Raw genomic sequence first — 22,756 nt, 5'->3', positions numbered from 1 at the left:
GGATAGTTAGGGAGTTTGGGGTGGACATGTACACACGGCTATGTTTAAAACAGATAACCAACAAGGACCTACTGCATAGCACAGGGAACTCTGCTCAGTGTTACGTGGCAGTCTGGATGGAAGGGGAGTTTGGGGGAGAATGGATACATGTGTATGTATGGCTGAGTCCCTTCGCTGTTCACCTGAAACTATCACAGCATTGTTAATTGGATATACTCCAATACAAAATAAGTGTTAGTAGCTCAGTCGTGTCTGACTCTGCAATCCCATGGACTGTAGCCCACCGGGCTCTTTTGTCCATGGAATTTTCCAGGCAAGAATACTGGAGTGGGTTGCTATTTCCTTCTCCAGGGGATCTTCCCAACCCAGGGATCGAACCTGTGTCTCTTGTGTATCCTGCATTGCAGGTGGATTCTTTACCAACAGTGCCACCTGGGAAGTCCAGTAGAACAGCAAGACTTAAAAAAAAAAAATCAGCATCACTAAATGCTAGTGAGAATGTGGAGGGACTGTAACTCTCATTCACTGCAGGTGGACAAGCAAAATGGTGCAGGCACTCCAGAAAACAGTTTTAACAGTTTTCATAAAATTAAACATCCACTTGCTGTGTGACTCAACTGTCCCACTCTGAGGTATTGACTCTAGAGAAATGAAAGTTTACCTTCATACAAAAACATACATGAATGCTTAGCAGCTCTATTCATAAACATCAAATCTCAGAAATGACCCAAATATTCTTCAGTGGGTGAATGGATAAATAAGCCCCACACTCTTGAGAAACCTATATGAAGGCCAGGAAGCAACAGTTAGAACTGGGCATGGAACAACAGACTGGTTCCAAATAGGAAAAGGAGTACGTCAAGGCTGTATATTGTCACCCTGTTTATATATGCAGAGTACATCATGAGAAACGCTGGGCTGGAGGAAGCACAAGCTGGAATCAAGATTGCCAGGAGAAATATCAATAACCTCAGATATGCAGATGACATCACCCTTATGGCAGAAAGTGAAGAGGAACTAAAAAGCCTCTTGATGAAAGTGAAAGAGGAAAGTGAAAAAGTTGGCTTAAAGCTCAACATTCAGAAAACGAAGATCATGGCATCTGGTCCCATCACTTCATGACAAATAGATGGTGAAACAGCAGAAACAGTATCAGACTTTATTTTGGGGGCTCCAAAATCACTGCAGATGGTGACCACAGCCATGAAATTAAAAGACGCTTACTCCTTGGAAGGAAAGTTTTGACCAACCTAGATAGCATATTAAAAAGCAGAGACATTACTTTGCCAACAAAGGTCTGTCTAGTCAAGGCTGTTTTTTCAGTGGTCATGTATGGGTGTGAGAGTTGGACTGTGAAGAAAGTTGAGAGCCGAAGAATTGATGCTTTTGAACTGTGGTGTTGGAGAAGACTCTTGAGAGTCCCTTGGACGGCAAGGAGATCCAACCAGTCCATTCTAAAGGAGATCAGTGCTGGGTGTTCATTGGAAGGACTGATGCTAAAGCTGAAACTCCAATACTTTGGCCACCTCAGACGAAGAGCTGACTCGTTGGAAAAGACTGATGCTGGGAGGGATTAGGGGCAGGAGGAGAAGGGGACGACAGAGGATGAGATGGCTGGATGGCATCACCGACTTGATGGGCATGAGTTGGAGTGAACTCCGGGAGTTGGTGATGGACAGGGAGGCCTGGCGTGCTGAGATTCATGGGGTTGCAAAGAGTCAGACACGACTGAGCGACTGAGCTGATTCATCCATACCATTTTGCAGCAAAGAGTGATGAACTATTAATACAAGTAAGCAGCAGCTTGCCTGGATCTTGAAGCCATTAGGCTGAGAGAATGGAGGCAGCAAGGTTACATGCAGCATCTTGGTTCACATTCTCCAGAGCTTCCCAGGTGAAGTCAGAAACTGACCTCTACATGGAGGGCAGGAGAGACCTAAGAGGCAGGTCATTCTAAATTGGTAGGTGGCACGGTTAATAAGGGGCTTCTCTGGTGGTTCAGATGGTAAAGAATCCACCTGCAATGCAGGAAACCTGGCTTCGATCACTGCATTGGGAAGATCCCCTGGAAAAGGGAACAGCTACCCACTTCATTATTCTGGCCTGGAGAATTCCATGCACAGAGAAGCTTGGCAGGCTGTGGTGTTGGAGAAGATTCTTGAGAGTCCCTGGGGCTGCAAGATCAAACCAGTCCATCCTAAAGAAAATCAGTCCTCAATATTCATTAGAAGGACTAATGCTAAAGCTAAAGCTCCAATACTTTGGCCACCTGATGTGAAGAACTGACTCATTGGAAAAGACCCTGATGCTGGGAAAGATTGAAGGTAGGAGGAGAAGGGGACGACAGAGGATGAGATGGTTGCATGGCATCACCTACTCGATGGACATGTGTTTGAGTGAGCTCCGGGAGTTGGCGATGGACAGGGAAGCCTGGAGTGCTGCAGTCCATGGGGTAGTAAAGGGTCGGACACGGCTGAGCAACTGAACTGAACTGAACTGAGGGTTAATAAGCAAGGGGTGGGACTTCCCCGGTGGTCCAGTGGCTAAGACTCCAAGTTCCCAATGCAGGGGACCTGGGATCAATCTTTGGTCAGGGAACTAGATCCCACGTGCCTCAGCACAGGCAAATAAATACATAAATATTTCTTTTAAAAACTAAGGAAGGGCTTCCCAGGTGGCTCAGTGGTAAAGAATCCACCTGCCAATACAGGAGATGAGGGTTCAATCCCTGGGCCTGGAAGATTCCCTGGAGAAGGAAATGGCAACCCACTCTAGCATCCTTGCCTGGAAAATCCCATGGACGGAGGAGCCTGGTGGGCTATAGTCCTGGGGCGGCAAAGAGTCAGACGCTGCTTAGCGACTAAACCACAGCAACAAAACGAGCAAGAGGACCGACGCGCCGGCCTAGTCTTGGGCCGCAGGACAAGCAGATCTCCCCACCCCCCTGCCAGAAGCTTGAAGTCTATATAGAGACCCTCCCTGGCTTCAGTCACTTCTGTTGTCCAGTTGGTCACAACTACACCTTACTCCAGGTCATGTCCTGGAGAACGGCTTCCGCTGTGGGAAAGGCGGACAGAACTGCACTCCAAGAACAGGGAGCGGGCAAGGCGCTTCTGATGGCCTGGATCCAGCTCTTGGGTGGACCAGCCATCACATCCTCTCAGTGATTCTCTCCAACCCTTTGTTTGTTTCCGTTTATATGACATTCACAAAAAGACAAAACTACTCCAGTGATATAGTGATGCGAACAGGTCGATGGTTGCTGTGCGTTAGGAGAGGTGAGGGTGTGATTCCAAGGGGTTAGCAGAAAGGAATGTGTTTATGTTTCATTTGTTTGTTTGGTCACACCACGCAGCTTGCGGGAGTCTTAGTTCCCTGACCAGGCACTGAACCTGCGCCTCTGGCAGTGGAAGTGTGGAGTCCTCTCCACTGGACTGTCCGGAAATTTGCATAAAGGAGTTTTTTCAGTGATAGAACTGTTTTGGATCCTGGTGGTGGCCGTGGTTACACAAATTTATACGTGTGCTCTGGGAAAGATTGAAGGCCGGAGGAGAAGGGGATAACAGAACGAGATGGTTGGATGGCATCACCGATTCAATAGACAGGAGTCTGAGCAAGCTCCAGGAGTTGGTGATGGACAGGGAAGCCTGGCGTGCTGCAGTCCGTGGGGTCGCAAAGAGTCGGACGTGACTGAGGGACTGAACAACAACAAGACAATAAACAGAAATGTACACCAAAAAAATAAGGTCAACTTTACTGCATTTCAATCCAAAAATTTAAATTTAAAAATACATTGAAGCCTCAAAAAGTTAACGTAGATTAGTAAGGGCTATCAATATATAGTTACAAATAGAACTTTTAATGGTGTTTTAAACAAAAATATGACTCAAAAAAGACATGTTCATTACAGAAAATTAGAAAAATGGAAGACACAATGAAGTTTTAAACACTCCCTAAACGAGTTTCCCCAGAGAAGGCAATGGCACCCCACTCCAGCACTCTTGCCTGGAAAATCCCATGGATGGAGGAGCCTGGTAGGCTGCAGTCCATGAGGTCGCTAAGAGTTGGACACGACTGAGCGACTTCACTTTCGCTTTTCACTTTCATGCATTGGAGAAGGAAACGGCACCCCACTCCAGTGCTCTTGCCTGGAAAATCCCATGGATGGAGGAGCCTGGTAGGCTGCAGTCCATGAGGTCGCGAAGAGAAAGAAATGGCAACTGACTCCAGTGCTCTTGCCTAGAAAATCCCATGGATGAAGGAGCCTGGTAGGCTGCAGTCCATGAGGTCGCTAAGAGTTGGACATGACTGAGCGACTTCCCTTTCGCTTTTCACTTTCCTGCATTGGAGAAGGAAATGGCACCCCACTCCAGCGCTCTTGCCTGGAGAATCCCAGGGACGGGGGAGCCTGCTGGGCTGCCGTCTACAGGGTCGCACCGAGTCGGACACGACTGAAGCCACTTAGCAGCAGTCTGTGAAAATACTCAGTCACTGCGCTGCAAATCCGTAAATCCGCAGAGCCAGTCTCCCAGGAATAAGCACGGTCATCGTCTCGACGAGTGCAACCGCAGACCTCTGTCTGTGCCTGTGTCTCAGTCCGTTTGGGCTGCCGTAACAACCACAATAACCTTACAGTCCTGGATTCTGGGAAGTCCAAGAGCACGGCCTCAGTGGGTTTCAGCGTCTGGTGAGCGCCGCTTTCTGGTTCAAGGACAGCCTTCTTCTCTCTGTGTCTTCACGAGGCTGAAGGGGCAAGGGAGCCCTCTGGGGCCCCTTGCTGCTGCTAAGTCGCTTCAGTCGTGTCCGACTCTGTGCAACCCCGTAGACGGCAGCCCACCAGGCTCCGTCGTCCCTGGGATTCTCCAGGCAAGAGCACTGGAGTGGGGTGCCATTTCCTTCTCCAATGCAGGAAAGTGAAAAGCGAAAGTGAAGTCGCTCAGTCGTGCCTGACTCTTAGCGACCCCATGGACTGCAGCCTACCAGGCTCCTCCATCCATGAGATTTTCCAGGCAAGAGTACTGGAGTGGGGTGCCATTGACACAAGCGCAAATCCCATTCTTGAGGGCTCCACCCTCACGGCCTAATCCCCTCCCAGAGGCCCCACCTCCTGAAGAGGCCTAACCCTTGAGGATTAGCATTTCAACATACAACTTGTGGGGGACACAGACTTTCATTCGATAGCACATTGGGTTTTTTTGGGGGGGGTGTTAAATATTTGCTTTATTTCTTATTTATTTATTTGGCCGCTCTGGGTCTTAAGTGCAACATGGGGGATCTAGTTTCCTGGCCAGGAATCAAACCTGGGCCCCCGCACCGGGAGCTCACTGTCTTAGCCGCTGAACCACCAGGGAAGTCCCCACATTGTTTTAACAACAATTACATCATTCTGTATCTCTAGTTGTGATTTTTTTTTTAACTGACAATATGTCATTAAAGGGTCTTCTATCATCTGATTTTCAGTGGCTGCTTAGTAATCCATTGGACCATGAATATACCATAACCTATTTAGCCAGTGCCCTATAATTAGACATGTATGTTGTATCTTGTCTTTAATACTCCATATGTGAAGGCCAATTTTTCAAAATGATGAAAATCCTCGTTTCATGGGCAACTTCATTAGCAAGGGAATCAGCAGGATGAAAAAGATTGGAGTTGTATATAGCTGCTGAAAGAAAGAACGTGGATATAGATTGCTAAATTAGATACAGCCATATCCCAAAGACACAGGGATCATCTTTGAGGTTATTTTCTAAATGACAGAAAAGAAAACCTATGTACTTTATCAGCTGTCTACAAATTAGCCTCTAACTTCACAGAGCTGTAAAATGTCTGATCCTTGACTGATGGCAACTAGAAGGTCAAAGGAAATTACAGCTCATGAGAGAATTAGTTGACCCTCAGGTGGGCATGTTAGAAAATGCCCTTCCATGACTTTAAAAGGATGCCCCACCCTCTTTTTGCCTTATTTCCATTTTTAAAATTGTTTTTCTCAACACAAGGCAACTGTAATAATTTCTATTATTTTTATTCACATTCAGTGAGCACATTGTAGCTGAATTTTTACAAAATTTTCAATGGACAATTTTCCACAAGCAGGTTTCTGAGTCGAAGAGAGTATGTATTTATGGCTTCTGATGCATATTGTAAATTGTCTGATATATCCTTCCGTCTGCAGTGGGAGGAAGTTTTTACTCTCCTCCGCCCTCCCCAATATTGAAAGTTATTCTTAAAATCTGTACAAACACGGTAGTGAAAATGTATCAGACTTATTTTTATCTATACTTCTTGACTTACTAATAAAATTGAACATTTTCAATATGCGTATTGGCCAGGAAAATAGTGTTTTTAAGAAAATATAACTTTAGACTTCCCTGGTGGTTCAGCGGTTAAGACCCTGTGATCCCAGTGCAGAGGGCCAGGGTTCAATCCCTGGTCAGGGAACTAGATCTTCCATGCTGCAACTAAGACTTGGTGCAGTTAGATAAATATTTTTTTAAAAGAAAATACAACTTAAAAATCCAATAATAATGTTAATATACTTTTACTCAGCCTTGCGGTGCCTCTATTTTCTCATCTGTAAAAGGGTGATAGTAATGCTGACCTCCAAGTCTGTTGCCGTCAGTTGCCTAGAATCATCTCCCCCCAAAAATCCTTGCCCTCAAATTCTTAACTCACAATTTCTTTTCTGGGGCGTTTGAAATTAAGACAGAGACTAAAGCACAAGTGAGCCATGACACCCAGCACAGTGCAGAGAGAAATTTTCGCCTTTAGATCTTTAGAATTCCTAGACCCTGAAGGTAAAGTCCCTTGGACAGGACTCTAGCCTCTGGCTCTTAGAGTTTATCTTAACAAAGGCCCTTCTGACCAGAGTGAAGCTTCCTATGGAGGTCTGCCTGGAGGAGGAACGGCAATGAAGATCATTTGTTGAGTGTTTTCTTTCTTTTCTTTTTTTCTTCCAGTTTTATTGAGGCATAACTGACATACAGCACTGTGTAAGTTTAAGGTGACAGCTCCATGATTTGACTTACACGCATACGGAAATGATGGCCACAAGAAGTTCAGCGAACATCCATCATCTCATATAGATACAAAAGTAAAGAGTGTTGGGAGAATTTCCTGGTGGCCCAGTGGTTAAGGCTCTGCCTCTCACTGTAAGGGACGCAGGTTCGATCCCTGGTCGAGGAACTAAGATCCCACATGCCACTAAGCCCCTGCGCCACAACTGGAGAAAGCCCACGCGTCCCAGCTACTGAGCCCGCATGCTCCAGAGCCCATATGCCCCGAGAGAAGCCCGTGCGCACCCGCATTAGAGAAAGCCCGCAGGCTGCAAGGAAGACCCAGGGCAGCCGAAATGAAACAAAATAATAGGAAGGAAAGAGTGGTGGGTGTTTTCCACGTGCAAAGCTTCTGCACATCATCCATGTAGGTCTCACACTGACAGATCCCAGGAGCCACTTGGAGGCTCTGTCCTTCATCAAACCCACACTGGAGTGGAGTTTCCTTCCCTCCCAGGGATCTCTGTGGGCTTGAAGTGAAGTCACTCAGTCGCGTCCCACTCTTTGCGACCCTCATAGACTGTAGCCCACCAGGATCCTCCATCCGTGGAATTTTCCAGGCAAGGGTACTGGAGTGGGTTGCCATTTCCTTCTCCAGGGGATATCCCCGACCCAGGGATCGAACTCGGGTCTCCCCCATTGTAGGCAGACGCTTTACCGTCTGAGCCACCAGGGAAGCCCTCTGTGGGCTTGGCGAACCCCATCTCGAAGCTTAGGGAGCATTTAAAAAGGAAGGATGCCCTGATACCTGCTACAGCATGGATGAACCTCAGGAACATCATGCTGAGCGCAAGGTAAGACTCCATGCTTCCATGCTGGGGGGCCCGGGTTCCATCCCCGGTCAGCAAACTAAACTCCACCTTCCGCAACTAAGACCCTGCACAGCCAGATAAATAAATAGTATTTTAATGGCTCAGGAGAGGAACAACTTTGCTGCCTAATGTCTCTCGGAGTTTATATTCTCAGTTAACGGCTGCGGATGGGCAGTCAGTAATACATAGTATCAGGAGGTAAAGCTCAGACTTCACGGGAATAAAATGATCTTTTGTCCTGAGTTTTTGGTATGGATCTGTAAGATCTCTGAAGCCCATCCATTCCATCGATATCACTTAGTTTGGTCTTCCACCTTTGTAGCGCCTTCACGGCACCACAGTGTTAAATATATGATTTTCTTCAATTGTAAAACACACACAACACACACACAAAGATGAGGGACAGAAGCTGCTCAGAGTCACCAGCTGGTGCTTCCGCTGCATCTGAACCTCGTCTGGTTGACACGAGGCCAGGGTGTGGTTACGAGGATACCCCGCTTGCGGTGGACCGCAGGAACCAGGGCTCTGGAAGTAAGAAGCTGTGTGTCCTCCTGGCTGGCGTTCCCTGGAGAAGCTCCTTCCACTTGTAAAGAAATAGAGACATGTTACAAATCACTTCATTTCACTTTATGGGAAGCATTTTATCATCCTTCTTCCATCCCCTGCAGTCTTTTGAAGCTCTCAAGTTTCCTCTGGTCCGAGTGATGCTCAGCCCTCTTTGCAGCAGGTATTGATCTGGGGAATTTCCAAGAACTGATTCTCCTAACAGAGGCTGCCAGATACCAGGACTGAATCTGAGGCAAACTCAACACAGGCCCCGGGGCCAGCTTCCCGTCTGAATCCTTCCAGCTCCAGAAAAGAGAGGGTGGGGGTGCAGGAAGCCTCAAGGGCAAGGTCAGGTCTAAATCCCTCCTTAGATGCACAGGTCAGCTTTGCCTGCAAGGCAGAGATTGTGGGCACCTGGGCCCCACCCGGGTGGGAAGCAGGGGCTTCCTCCCTGCTGTTTGCACAAAGCACCCCTTTTGCACATCAAGGCTTTTTGGGTTCTGGGATGCTCCCTGGGCAGGTGCGGGGACATCTGGAAGCAAGGAAGATGTTAGCACAGTGGGAGCCTGCCTCTGCTACTGCTTGGCTCAGCTGGCACTCTTGACTCAAGGCATTTTCCTCTCGGACTCAGACCTGGTTAGAGATCTGGACTGCAGTTTCTCCAGGGGTCAGGGCAGCCAGAGACACAAGCTAGGAGCCATGTTTCTGGACCAAAACTGGACTAAACGAAAGGGCAGCAACTTTGGGGCAGGGAGAACTGGGCAATAGCAACAATAATATTAACTGCTTCTATTTACAAAGGAGTTCAGACACATCATTTTTATCGATTCTCACCCATGGCCCTGTGAGAAATGGACTTCTAGCTTCTATCAACCCCACTCGACAGATGAGGAAACTAAGGCTCAGCTAGGTTCATGATTCCATATTAGCCCAGATCCCACAGCTGGTAGGGGTGTAGCCAGGACTGGAACCCAGGGAAAGAAATATAGCTATATTATGAGACTGGAAACTTTGGGAAAAGAGAGCAATCATCCCTCACCCTTCGCCTCCCCGCACTGTTTAATTTACAGCCAGATGGTACAGCAAGTGGGGTGGCTCAAAAATGTCTTGAGACTAGCCAAAAAATGCTGAAGACAGCGGGCTTTCCCAGGCCCCACCCTGCCCCTGGAATCCCAGGCCTCCCTGAGCCACGCGATGGTCCATCTGACCCCTCCTTGTGGAAGAAACACTTCGCCTGCCTTGTCCCAAGACCAGCCAGGGAGCTGAGGGTGAGGGTCATGGGAGTGGCTGGCTTGTCGCCTCTTTTTCTTCCTAGAGCGTCCAGGGCAAGGAGTGGCCAGCCAAGGACGCCCAGTTGGGCGCCGGCAGCTCCAGGGAGCCCAGGGTCAGATTTGCCTTTGTGTTAAGAAAGTGAGATCTCTCCACGTTCAGACTTAGCCCGTTGCCTGGTGGAAAATTCCAGACTCTGGGAAGTGCTGGTTCCAGGCACCCTGAGAGAGAGGACACCCGGCCAAAACTAATGGATCACAGTGGTGGCTCTGGCTTTATGTTCGGAAGGCCTGGCCTCAAATCTCTGCTCTTCCACGTATTTGCTGTGTGACTCTAGGGAAGTCACTGACCCTCTCTGAGACTCAGTTTCCTGCTCTGAAAATGGGGATGAGAACAGTAGCTGCGGAGCGGCCAGAGTGGGGGAGGGGGCAGCAGCTGTATGTGGGCGCTTCCTGATTGCCCAGCCCCACCTAAGCTCTTCCTGCTCTGGTCACATGATGCTCACAACAGCAACCTGCAAGCTGAGTCCCGTGATCAACCCCATCGGACAGCTCCAGGCCTGTCCAGGTGGCACCCTGGGACCCTATCTAGCTGACCCCATCATTCCTGCAGCCTGTCCCAACCCCTCCCGCCTGCTCCTGCAGTTCGTGCCCAGCTGGCTTCCCTGAGCAGGAATGGGCTCTCAGGCTCATATGTTTCCAGGGTCTTCACAACCGGCAGGCAGCAGGTTGTGAGCGGGACCTTCCTCCCTGGGTCCAGCCCCTGCCTTCCTCCCCTTGTCCCCCCCGCCTGCCCCCCGCCGCCACCAGTCTGCCTCTGAGCTGCTTCTCCCTCCAGGCGAGAGGTCCTCACCCCACCTCCATGGACCCCAGCTGGGCAAGCCCCCTTCCCTCGCACACCTCATCTCCCAAGCAGCAGCATCTGGGAGAGACCAGGGATGGCCATCCACTGCCCAGATCTGGACCTAACAGAAGCTACCTCCCCCAACACCTGGTGTCTGGCCAAAAGCAGTTTTATTGGAAGCCCTTTACCGACGGTAAGACGGGGCCCTGCTGCTTCTCTCTGGGCCTCCATTTGTTGTTGTTCAGTTGCTACGTTGCGTCCGATCTGCCGTCTCATGGACTGCAGCACGCCAGCCTTCCCTGTCTTTCACCATCTCCCAGAGGCTGTGGAAACTCTTTGTCCATTGAGTTGGTAATGCAATCCAACCATCTCATCCTCTGTCACCCCTTTCTCCTCCTGCATCGGGGTCTTTTCCAATGAGTTGGCCCTGCAAATCAGGTGGCCAAAGTACTGGAGCTTCAGCATCAGTCCTTCCAGTGAATATTCAGGGTTGATTTCCTTTAATATTGACTGGTTTGATCTCCTTGCCAGTATTCTTGCCTGGAGAATCAGATGGACAGAGGAGCCCGGCAGGCTACAGTTCATGGGATCGCAAGAGTCGGACACAACTTAGCGGTATCTTTATTTTCTGTCTTTTCTTTGATATTGACTGGTTTGATCTCCTTGCAGTCCAAGGTACTCTTTAAGAGTCTTCGACACCCAAGTTTGAAAGCATCAATTGGGATGTAATGCTACAATTGGTCTCAAGGGGGCACTGCTGTAAGGCCTAAACAAAATGATGGCTGAGAACCTAGCACACAGTTCAGTGTGGTATTAGCTTTACCAAGACCTATTGTGTTAGGATCACTTTGTTGATAGAATGGGTGAGTTACAGAGAAGAGCCATGAGGCCAGGCTTCCCAAGAAGCACAGAAAGAGGGCTATAAGCTCAGACTGCCCAGGTCTGGGCTGGTACCGACTCCTGAAAGGGGGCCTGTGTCCCTTCTTTCTGTAGAGATTCATATCCTGGGAAAATCTGACGCTTCACTGACACGGAAGCAGTGGCCACTAGCTCTCCGTGCAGCCTTCCCTCCCGCCATGTGGCTGTCTCCTATAATCCTACCTCTGTATCTTTGCACCTGCTGTTTCCTGCTTGGGGCACCCCTCCCTCACCTCCTCCCCACCTCAGTTCAGCCGCTCAGTCATGTCTGACTCTTTGCCACCCCATGGACAGCAGTGCACCAGGCCTCCCTGTCTATCACCAACTCCCAGAGCTTGCTCAAACTCATGTCCATCAAGTCGGTGATGCCACCTAACCATCTCATCCTCTGTTGTCCCCTTCTCCTGCCTTCAATCTTTCCCAGCATCAGGGTCTTTTCCAAAGAGTCAGTTCTTCATGTCAGATGGTAAAAGTATCTGAGCTTCAGCTTCAGCATCAGTCCTTCCAATGAATATTCAGAACTGATTTCCTCTAGGATGGACTGGTTTGATCTTGTAGTTTCCCCGTCTAGATACTGCCATTCCTGAAGGCCAGCCCTGCCCCTCCTCCTGCAGGAGGCCCCCGGGTGACTGCAAGTGGGGAGAAGGGCTCAACCCCACCCCATGGTGAGGTCCTTGGTTGACATCACCCATCTGCAGCTGAAGTTCATGACCCTCTGGGGTGTGTCCTGCTTTTGAGGCCTGACTTTGTGGCTGGACAGTATACACATGAGTCTCGGTTCATCCCTGCAGAAGCCGGACAAGGGCTTCAGTCAGCCTGAGGCTGCTGCCTGGAAATCCCTCAGAAACCAGCCAGCACCGGGTGAGTTGGTTTGAGGCATGTGCTTTGGTGTAGAATTCAGATCTCAGAGTGGACTGGAGGTTTTCCCTGACAAGGAAGATGGTTCCTGCCTGGTGATGGGGAGCCTCTCCCCTCTCCTCCCAGGCCAGTCCATCACCCCTTCACCCCGGGTCCCAGCTCTGGCCTCTGACGTGGCACAAATCTCCTCCTAAAGCAAGAAGGTTTTTGGATGCTTAACGTATTAATTGAGTCCTCAGGATCCTCAAAAATTGAAGCATTCCTTCCACAATATGGCAGAGACCTCCCCTCACCTCTGGGGCAACCAACATTCCAAAGGTTAAAAGGAGACGCCCTCGGCCAGACGGCAATTCTCCACTATTCCACCCTGGTCTCTAAACAATGCTGTTTTAGGTTTTTGGGTTTTTTTTTTGGCTGAGCCTCACTGGCTTTTGGGGTCTTAGTTCCCTGACAGGGTATTAAACCTGGGCCCCAGCTTTGAAAGGGCAGAATCCTAACCACTGGACCGCCAGGGAATTCCCTAAAGCTGTTTTCATCACATCTGTTATCTCAAAGATCTGCTTATGTGATGGCTTTATTTCAGGTCTCTAGGGAAAGGGAGGTGGGGATTTAAATGGACTGTGAGGCGCTCTGGTGCCCCCCCATCTTGAAGCTCCTGGCAAGGTCCTTCCAGTGCCCAGTGTGAGGCCAGCCTTCATAGTACCCACCCCCACTGAGGTTTCCCAGGGAAATTCCAACTAACGAAGTCTTACAGGGCCTCCTGGTCCAGGCAGGGCTCTGCCCCACCCCCTAACTCCCTAGTCCTTCAGCAAAAGAAGGCCCTTCCCCCAAGACTCCTTTCCACTGGGACCCCCAGCTTCCTGAACTTGTGGAGGGAGGCACAGCCGGAAAGGAAGAAGAAAAAGGAAGAGGGGGCTGGGAAGGCATGAGTCAGAAGAGGCTGCATGGGGAACATGTTGCACTGTTGGTTTTTTACTAAATCACTTTGGCAAACATTGAGAGTTTAGATGCAAACATTTGTAGGTGGCATCAGCTCATTTAAAATGACCCAGAGAATCACTCAGTGTATGAAGGTTGAATTAAAATGTTAAAATGTGGCTGTTGACACAAAGACCGCGGATGGCTTAATCATGTTGGAAGTGTGTTTATTTCACTCCTAACAATCCCAGTGTAAATGATCCAGGGCTGGTGCAGCCCCTCCATGGGATCAGGGGCCCAGGCACCAGGAAATCTGTTTTGGAATTTAAGGTCCAGCCAGAGGTAAGGAGGGGAAAGGAAGGAGGTTGTGTTCATTGCTTTCTTTCCATTGGTCAGAACTGAGTCACATGGTCACATTCAGCTCCAAGGCAGGTTGGGAAATGTAATTCTTTTGTCCATGCAGCCCAGGGCACAGCTAAATATAGGTGGGGGTTGGGGGGCAGTGGTAAAGGCTACAGAAATAAGCAGAAGTCTCTACCGTACCTATGCGAGCTCACTTTTCCTAAACTCAGGAGGCCTTCAAAGCCTTTTTCCATGCCACTTCCCTGACCAGGCTCCCCTAGATCAGGGGACTAGAGGATATACGATTTCTATTCCTGGATGTGAGACACTCCCGGGCAAGCCTGGCTCAGTCTCCTGTGGGGTCACTGCTCCTCTCTCCTGAGTCCTGGTGCGCATAAGGTTTTGTTTGTGCCCTCCAAGAGTCTGTTTCCCCAGTCCTGGGGAAGTGCCTATCTGAGCCACCTGGTTTGCCAGGATGGCTCATACGCCAGGCCAGAATACTGGAGTGGGCTGCCACGCCCTTCTCCAGGGGATCTTCCCAACCCAGGGATCGAACCCAGGTCTCCCACATTGCAGATGGAGTCTTTACCGGCTGAGCCACCAGGGAAGCCCAAGAATACTGGACTGGGTCGCCATGCCCTCCTTCAGGGAATCTTCCCGACCCAGGGATCAGACTCAGGTCTCCCACGTTGCAGGAGGATTCTGTACTGGCTGAGCCACCAGGGAAGCCCGGATGTGAGGCAGGCACTATCATAATGGGACGTGTACCAGTGACAGGCAGACTGCAGAAGGCACCACCCCCCCCAAGGAGAGTGGCAGGGAGGGGGCAGCCTCATCAGGGCAGGGGTCTGTATTGCATTCCCCACCCTCCATCCCACCGGCCGCTCCTTTTCTCTCCTCTTCATGCCTAGTGATACCCTGAGCTCGGCTCTGGGAAGTAAGATTTAGGGAGATGACTCATTTCTGTCATGCAGACATGAGTTTGAGGTTTGGGGAGGGCATGGGGGATGGGGTGGGAAAAATCAGCCCATCTTGGGGGGTTCAACTACGCTAGTCTGAGCCAGCAGCTAGTCTGAGCCATCCTGGTAAACCAGGTGGCCCAGATAGGAAGGAATTGGCCAGCTCTGGACCTCTTTTGGGCCTCAACCCACAGGAAGTTGCCCAAGGTAGGCTGGGCCAAGGGGAGGTCAGTGCAGACTTCAGCCCGACCCAGAACAAGAGATTATGGCCCACCATGTGTCTTCAGAAGCAGAGGCTCTGAACCTTGTCCCTGCAGACACTTCCTAAGGTTACCGGGAAAAGACCAGAGCCACCTCCAATGACGCTTTACACTCACTGAGAGCTTATACTCTGGCATCATTGCCCCAGCTGCTTTCACACCAGGCCTTTGAACCGGATCCTGGGCTTCCCTGAGAGAGGGTGCTCTCGTGCACACCCTTACTTTCAGTGCTTTGGTGGAATCATGGAACCGGAGCACGTGTGCCGGTGTCAATTACCTCCAGTCCCCACCTCAAAGACGGTCCCTTAGGATTTGAAACACCCCGCTTAGGAACCTGCTCTCCAGAAGGGGTCATGTTAGCATTTTAAATATGTATTACTATTAAAACCTACACTCCAGAGTTGATTCATTAACGAAAGGATGCTGGGAATCATTTTTTGTAGGAGAAGTGTGAGGAGATAGAAGCTAATGATTGACAGAAAGGTCCCCCAAACTCCGCATCTCTGTACCAACTGGGAAGAGAACCCAAAGCCAGAGACTGTACTCTGGGGTCACTGGGGGCCTGACTTCCCCAACTCCCTGGACAGACAAATGTTTTAACCTTTCACACCTGCTTGCTAGTACATATTTGGACATTTGGCAGAATTTGACCTAAAACTTGTTTCTGTTGCAACATTTCATCTGGTGGGAAGGTTGCTGGGAAAGGGCTGTGGGGTCATCACCTACCTCTAATCAGAGCCCACATTTTTGCCAGAAACCCTGTCAGTTACAATGCATACCCAGTGTCAAGCGGTGGCTGAGAACCAGGTCTAATTTTAGAACCTGCACCCCTAACCACCATCCCACACTGCCTTCCCATGTTGCCTTTGAGTCGCTCCCCTTGGTCTGGAGAAGGGCTTCCTGGGTGGTGCTAGCAGTAAAGAACCCACCTGCCAATGCAGGAGACATAAGCGATGGGGGTTCAATCCCTGGGTTGGGAAAGATCCCCTGGAGGAGGGCATGGCAACCCACTCCAGTATTCTTACCTGGAGAATCCCGTGGACAGAGGAGCCTGGTGGGCTACAGTCCATGGGTTTGCAAAGAGTCGGACACGGCTGAAGCCACTGAGTATGTGTCTGAAGGAGTTCTAGTGTCTTGAGCAAGGCTGGATGCTGGGTGCTTGGAGTGGCCATGGAGAGTGCCATCTTTGTACCCTCTTCTCTGTGGCTGCTTCAGCCTCGAAGTGAGAGTTATGTTGGGCTGTCCTCCAGCTTTGTCTCCCAGGTGGTGTTGGTCTGACGATTCCTTTCACAAAACCAACTCTGAACCACAACCTGTTTTTACAGGTGGCGGCTCATTCTAATGCTAGCAGCTTGATCTCATCAGCCTACACACGGGCATGTCTTTCAGGAGCCTGGGCCCAGAGTGACAACATACTTCTAACCAGCAGGTATGCTCTTAATGTGACATTGCCTTTTACTGTCCTCCTAATTAATGCTTCCGCCGCAAACTCCAGAAGGCAAAGACTGTCCCCTCCTCTGATCCCTCCTCCCTCAAACACCCAGCACATGAAGGGACCACGCCATGCGTGTCCAGCAAACATTCGGTCACTTAACTAGAGGGGAAAGAGGGGGTCCCTCCAAGATCCCAAGTTCCGGGCAGAGGGCAGCCATGCTGACTGCCAAGCCCTGGCTATGGCTTTCTGAGAGCCCCCATCAGGGCTACTTAGCTACCCACCTCCCCTCCCAGAACACTCCTCCGCTCAATAAGCGACAAGTCTCTGGACCCATGTGCCTGACACATGGCGGGTGCAACAGCTACGTGCAGGTGAATATTTAGCCTGAATCCCTGGGAAACGGAGGCTGGACTCCTCTTTAGAACCCGGTTGGGGAATTCCCTGGTGGTCCAGTGGTTAAGACTCAGCACTTTCACTATCAAGAGCCTGGGTTCAATCCCTGGTCGGAGAACTAGGATCCCACGAGCCGCATGACGTGGCCAAAAAAATGAAACTGAGAACTCAGCTGGTTGTCCTCCAGTGTCAACAGCTCCCCAGGGGTTCCAGCGTGTGATCCCAGACCAGCAACATCGGCAGGGCCTGGGAACTTGTTAGAGATGTACATTCCTAAGCCCCAGCTCAAACTCAGTTAATCAGAAACTCTGGTGGTGAGGCTGGCATCCTGGGTTTCCACAAGCTCCCGGGTGATTCTGACAACACTCAGTCCTGAGCACCACTTGTCCGGGCGCACATTTTCAAACATTGTTAAACCCTGTCGAGACCCGCAAGAGATGAAACAGGCGGGAACGGAAACACTGGGAGTGACTCGTGGGGTGGGCTCGAGGTTCACGCCGCTGAACCCATGGCTTCCACAGAAACTCTCCTGGGAACGCTCTGGTTTGCTCACTACACCCGAGGTTCTCACTCTGCGCATTCTTTCTCTCGGGGCAACTGGGCGGACAACACCCAAAGCAGGAGAAAGCAAGAAACCTACAGTGAAACGAGAAAGAAACAGACAAAGCGACAGATCCACACAAGGGAAGCAAAGACAAGTCAGGAGGCTGTTTAATTGGCGTGACGCGGACGACATACAGCGGGAGCAGGAGGGGAGGCCTGGGCATGCCACGGGGCTTCTGCCCACCCCGGGGTCCCACCCCACCCCCCAGGCGCACCACCCGGGCAAGGGCCTGCCCCTCCCCCAGAGACACCCACCAGCAGATTCAGACCGGACAGCACCCCGAAAGAAGAGGGACTGGGAAGGCAAACAAAGGAAGTCACCACCCAGGAAACATTGCTTTTCTTTCTTTCTTTTTCACTAACAGTTGCCCAAACTCCTTTCCAAAGTCACAGGCTCTGGGTGGGGGGCCCCATGACCATTCACGTCTCCACTGGCCTTTCACCTTGACCAAGGGCTCTGCTGGTTCCACTCATGGCTGCTCCCCACAACGGCCCTGTGATAGGGGTTGAACAGAGACTCACTCCCATCTGACGGATGGAGAAACTGAGTCCCAGTGAGCAGCAGAGACTTGCCCAGAGTCCTGGAGAAAGCCGGTCACTGAGTCAGACTGGGAGCTTGTGGCCCTCCCTGGGGCCACCAGCGGTGGCAGAGACACAGGGAACACCGAATGTAGAGCCTGGGCGGAGCGTGGGGGTCGGGGGTGGGTGGGTGGAAAGGATTCTGAGTTCGTCCCAATCCCAGGGAGCAGACAAAGCCTGAGATGCCTAGATGCCAAGACAGAAGCTGGGACCAGCTGTTTATTCAACAAAAGCCTTTTTATTCATTCAAAAGTCAACCATTGGGTTTATTCCGCAGATATTAAAAAAGAGGGGGGTGGGGGGCAAGGCTTCCCATCACAGTGCCCTTATGCTAATTCACTTGCTACCCCTGGGGTGGACCTAGAAGAGGGGCGTGTGGGACACATGCTGCCAATGAGGTGGGGCTAGAAGCCCAGGGCCTGGATAAGATCTTGGCCCCCCTCCTCAAATCCCCATCTGCAGCCTCCTTCTCAAACCATCTATTTGGCTGAGCAAGTCCCCCAAATGTCTTTACTGCTCATCACCACCAGGGGGCGCGCCCTGCATTCCCCTCAATACTTAGAAGCTGAAACCACTGGGAACCCTGTAGCTTTCACCTTGAACAGTGAAGCTGCTACTTCCCAGGAGACCCAGGACTCCCACCCACCACCACCCCCCAAACCTCGAGAGAAGAGACAATGTCCTCGAAAGCCCAGGTGCATCTGTCATCTAGGAAGTGTCTGTCAAAATGAAAAAATGTTTCGGGGATGGAGAGGACACACGTTTGCCTTGACGTTGCTCTAAACATTGCTTGATTGAATACTGGAAACGCATGACGTTCTCCTAAGTACCATCAACGCAGAGCGGGGAGTGGACACCGTGAGGAAGGAGCCAGGACTGCTGCAGTCGCGCTGCCCGAGGCTGATTCCTGCTCCTGGGTGGGGGAGCAGGGGGTAGGAGGGGGTGGGGGAGGCTAAGAGCCTGGCTTTCGGCTGGTCTGGAAGCCCTGGAGAGCAGCAGCCGATGGGGTTGGGCCTCGGGTGGGAAACGGTGGCAGGGAGAGAGGCCCACGGACTGCTCAGGGTTCCAGGGTGCTGAGGCTGGAGGCCTGGTGAGAGGAGGTGACAGGCTTGTTGCTGTCCACAGTCTCGGGCAAAAACGGCCAGTGTCCAACACTCTCTGGATGGTCTCCGGGCAAGGACCCAAGGTGTCCCTGGGGCACGGGCCCACAGTACCTCCTGCTAAGCCACACCTGTGGCTCCAAACCAAAAGGCCAAAGGCGAGAAGGTGGGAGGAAAGCCTGGCCTTCAGATCTCCCTGGATCCCTGGGAATCAATGCTTCAGCTGGTGGGACCCACATGCTAAACCCTGGAGAATTCTCAGCCACAAGCCCTTTCTGTGATGCCCCCGGGACAGCGGCACAACCACTCCCGGCCCCTGGACGAGAGACACAGATCGAGTCTCAGAAGTCATCTGACCTCCAGTTCCAAGTCACCAAGCTCACTTCCCACCCTAGGCCCCCTGGTCAGAGCCAGGACGAAGAACTGCAGGACTTGATGAGTCCTGGGGCCTCCTGGGCCAGTGGCCTGAGCAGGAAGGGGACTGCAGGGGCCCCAAAGAGCCCAGGTTTCAAAGTCCCCCATGAAAACGGAACTACCGATCCCACTCATGCAGGGTCTGTCTGGGGGGCTTCCAGGGGAGGCGGAGGGTCTGCAAACATCAGGAGGGAGAGGTGGGAGCTGGCTGAGTGGTCCAGCCTAAGATGTGGACGCGCAAGGCCCACGCTGGCAGAGCTGCTCTCTGGCAGAGCGTCGGGTGGCTGAGGACTAAGGAGCAAGGGAATCTCTGGCCTCCTGGGAAAGTGAAAAGTAGACGGCAAGGGCAATTCCCAGTGGGGGCTGAGCGCCAGCTCCTCATCTCCTGGGGCCGGGATAAGCAAGGAAGGGGTCAGCTGCTGACTGTGCAAAAAAGAAGCCGAGATTCTAGACTCCAGCCTGGCCCTACCACAGTCTGGGAGGCTGCTTCTGGCCCCCGAAGCCTTCCCTAGGGGAGGACAAATTCTGAGCCTGGAAGCTGGCTCAAGAGCCCAGGAGGACCAGGAAACTGCGGGGAGGGACAAAGCATGTCATCTGACCCCACGCAACGCCAGCAGGGGCTGCCGTGTCCCTGAAGACATGTGCCAAGAGATGAGATGGTGGCTCAGACAGTCCCCGTGTCTGCTGGGGTCTGGAAACTTAGCCACAGACCACAGAGTCACCAACAGCTGGAGACCCGGGCTTAGAATTAGACAGCGTTGGCAGGGATGGAGAAAAGCCTTCAGATCCTCCAGCCCAGCCACCGCCCCCCCCCCCCCCCCCGGGTCTGCAGTGGTGGCGGAAGCTGGGGCCCAGAGAGGGCAAGGGGGGGCCCGTGATCACAGAGCAAGGGCTAGCCTTGGGCTCCCAGCCTCTGCTCCAAGGTCATCTGACTCTGGGGCTGCCCTGTCTCAGTGGCAGGCAGAGCTAGCAACTTCTGTGAGCACAGGCAGGTCACAGCCGGAGATGCCACCTGAATGGGACTGCCTGCAGCTCGTCTCTCCCTGCCCCCCTCCACCCTTCCTGGCTTTTCAGCTAAAGGAGGGAAGGGTACCGTGCTCCTCTGGACAAGGCAGACAGGGAGGCAGGAAAGCAGAGTGCTCGGCAATTCTCAAAGCCCACCGAGGAGACACAATAGCAGCCCTTAAACGCTGGCTCACTCCCTCATCACCTCTCCTAGCTTCTCGGTCTCCCCCCTCCCCCAACCCTCCCGCCTTCCTGGCTCCCAATCTCAGCACAAACCTCGAGGCAGCAAACACCAGAGCGAGAACCGAGATGCTCAAAGCTGTCCCTTGTCTGTCCTCAGAAAAGATGGGATGGACCCCGAGGAGGATACAGGACAGAGAGAGGTGTGAGCTGGGAGCAGAGAATAGAGATCCAGAGAGGAGGCATTCGGGCAGAGGGGGCAGTGCATCAGCCATTGGAGAAGCCCACCTTTCCCCTCTCCAAACATCAAGCAAGCGCAGTATCTAAATTTGAAAAAAAAAAAAAAAGATTTTTGGCTTCTTGGCCGCTGCAGGCCACCATCCTCCCAAGCGTGTGGGCAGGTGGGCGAGGGGCGTGCACATGTAAACGGTGGGCCCCCGCATCCCTGGGACCGTTGGACACACGGAGGCAGCAGAACAGTTAACAACCAATAAATAAAAGATATCAATTATAGATGTATATCTATATATAAAAAAAACCTCACTTTCCCCACCAAAAGCACAACACTGTTATCACAGAAAATCAGCATCCTCGTAATTAATCATCCTAGCCAAGCAGGCGGTTTTGCTGCCCGAGGAAGGAGGGCGACAGCATTGCATCACCCCCTAGGCCCCGAGCCCCCGCGGCTGAGCGGCTGCGAAGGTCAAGGTGGGAGGCAGCGTTCTCCGAGGCCTTCTCCCCATCTGTCAGTCGGAATCTTCTAGAACAAAAGGTAGTTTTGTTTTGTTGTTTTCTTTTTCAATGTCTGTTTGAAATAAAATAAAAAAAAAAAAATCACACACGCGAGGAGAGCAGGAGAGACCGAGAGGCCCCTCCTGCGAAGCAGACGAGTCCTGGGTTCTGCAGAGGGCCGGAGCCTTTCCCATCCGTGTGGTCGTTTTCTGGACAAGCAGAAGTTGTTGGCGATCGGAGCCGGTGGCTTCAGGCGGCGGGTGGGTGCGGGGCTGGGGGGAGCCGGCCTCGAGATTCCAGGGCAGCTCGGCTGGGTGTGGGTGCGGAGGAAGGCTCGGTGGACACGGGAGTCGGGGGCGGGGGAGTCAGTGTGGAGGCGGCCTCATGGCACGGGAGGAGGTGAGTGGTTCCCAGGCATCTGGAAGACACAGGAGGCGGGGCGGGCTCAGCACTGGCTGCCAGGGGCACAGAGCGGGCGGGAGTCAACTGGAGGGGCCATCCCCAACCCTGCTGGCACCAGGAACCGGTTTCGTGGAAAACAGCTGCTCATTACATGCTGTGCAGCCTGGTTCCTAACAGGCCACTGACCAGTACCAGTCCATGGCCTAGGGACTGGGGGCCCTGGAACTAGAGAACAAGGTGACGAGCCCTAAAAATGTGCACGCCCTCTGATCCACACATTTGGTGCTTAAGAATGTATGGTTCAGAAATAAATGCGATGCTTATGACAGTATCATCTGTAACGGCAAAATTAAACAGGAGAGAACAAACAGTGTCCACGAGAGAGGGACGGGTCGGATCAACAAAGACAGAACCACGCGATAAAAGGATGTGCAACCGTTAAGAACAGAGGGAGCAGGGGCCAGCAAGCACCCGACAAGACGCTCGACAGAGTCAGTCATCAGGGAAAAGCGAGCCCAAAGCACAAGCAGGAACCGCCCTGGTGGTCCAGTGGCTAAGACTTCGTGCTTCCGATGCAGGAGGCCACAGGTTTGATCCCTGATCAGAGAACTAAGATCCCCACGCCTTGAGGCGAGGAAAAAAAAAAAAAGAGAGAGAGAGAAAGAAAGAAAGAAACATCACTTCACAAATACTAGGATAAAACCTAAAACCAACAAGCGTTGGTGAGGGTGCGGAAAAATTGGAACCCTTGATCATCGCTGGCAGGAACATAAAATGATGCAGATACTGTGGAAAAGTTTGGCAGTCCCCCCCACCCCAAAATAAACTCATCAAATGCATTTAAATCCCTAAACTCACAATTACACATATTGTTTTTATAAAGCATCATTGGTCCCTTCTAAAGGATGTGGGAAATCCAACTTGTTTTGAAAACTGATAAAGAATCGAGTATCCATCCTGCCCTCCCTGTGAACACTATACCCTGGGGATAACCCACGAGTGGCTGAGGGAACGTCTCCCTTTATAAAAGTGACGCACCCAGCCATGAAGGAAAGACAAGTGTAGGACGTCACCGTTTTGCACGACCTGATGAATGGATGGGGATGGCAGTCAGCAAGAGCTGCTGATGTCAC

General features: G+C 51.6%; 1 protein-coding gene across 1 annotated transcript in view; it reads right to left on the bottom strand.

Annotated features, from left to right (window-relative positions):
* Window positions 1-21,153: 21,153 nt before the first annotated feature.
* The window catches only part of NCS1 (neuronal calcium sensor 1), a 52,727-nt gene continuing 51,124 nt past the window's right edge, over window positions 21,154-22,756 (bottom strand). Inside the window, exon 8 of the mRNA XM_052649262.1 lies at window positions 21,154-21,639. The gene's annotated coding sequence lies outside the window, so the exon portion shown is untranslated. The remainder of the gene's footprint in view (window positions 21,640-22,756) is intronic.

Source organism: Budorcas taxicolor, chromosome 11 (genome assembly GCF_023091745.1).
Source record: "Budorcas taxicolor isolate Tak-1 chromosome 11, Takin1.1, whole genome shotgun sequence".
Classification (NCBI taxonomy): domain Eukaryota; kingdom Metazoa; phylum Chordata; class Mammalia; order Artiodactyla; family Bovidae; genus Budorcas; species Budorcas taxicolor.
Note: the sequence above shows the minus strand (reverse complement) of the source record. Positions and strands in the feature narration are given on the sequence as shown.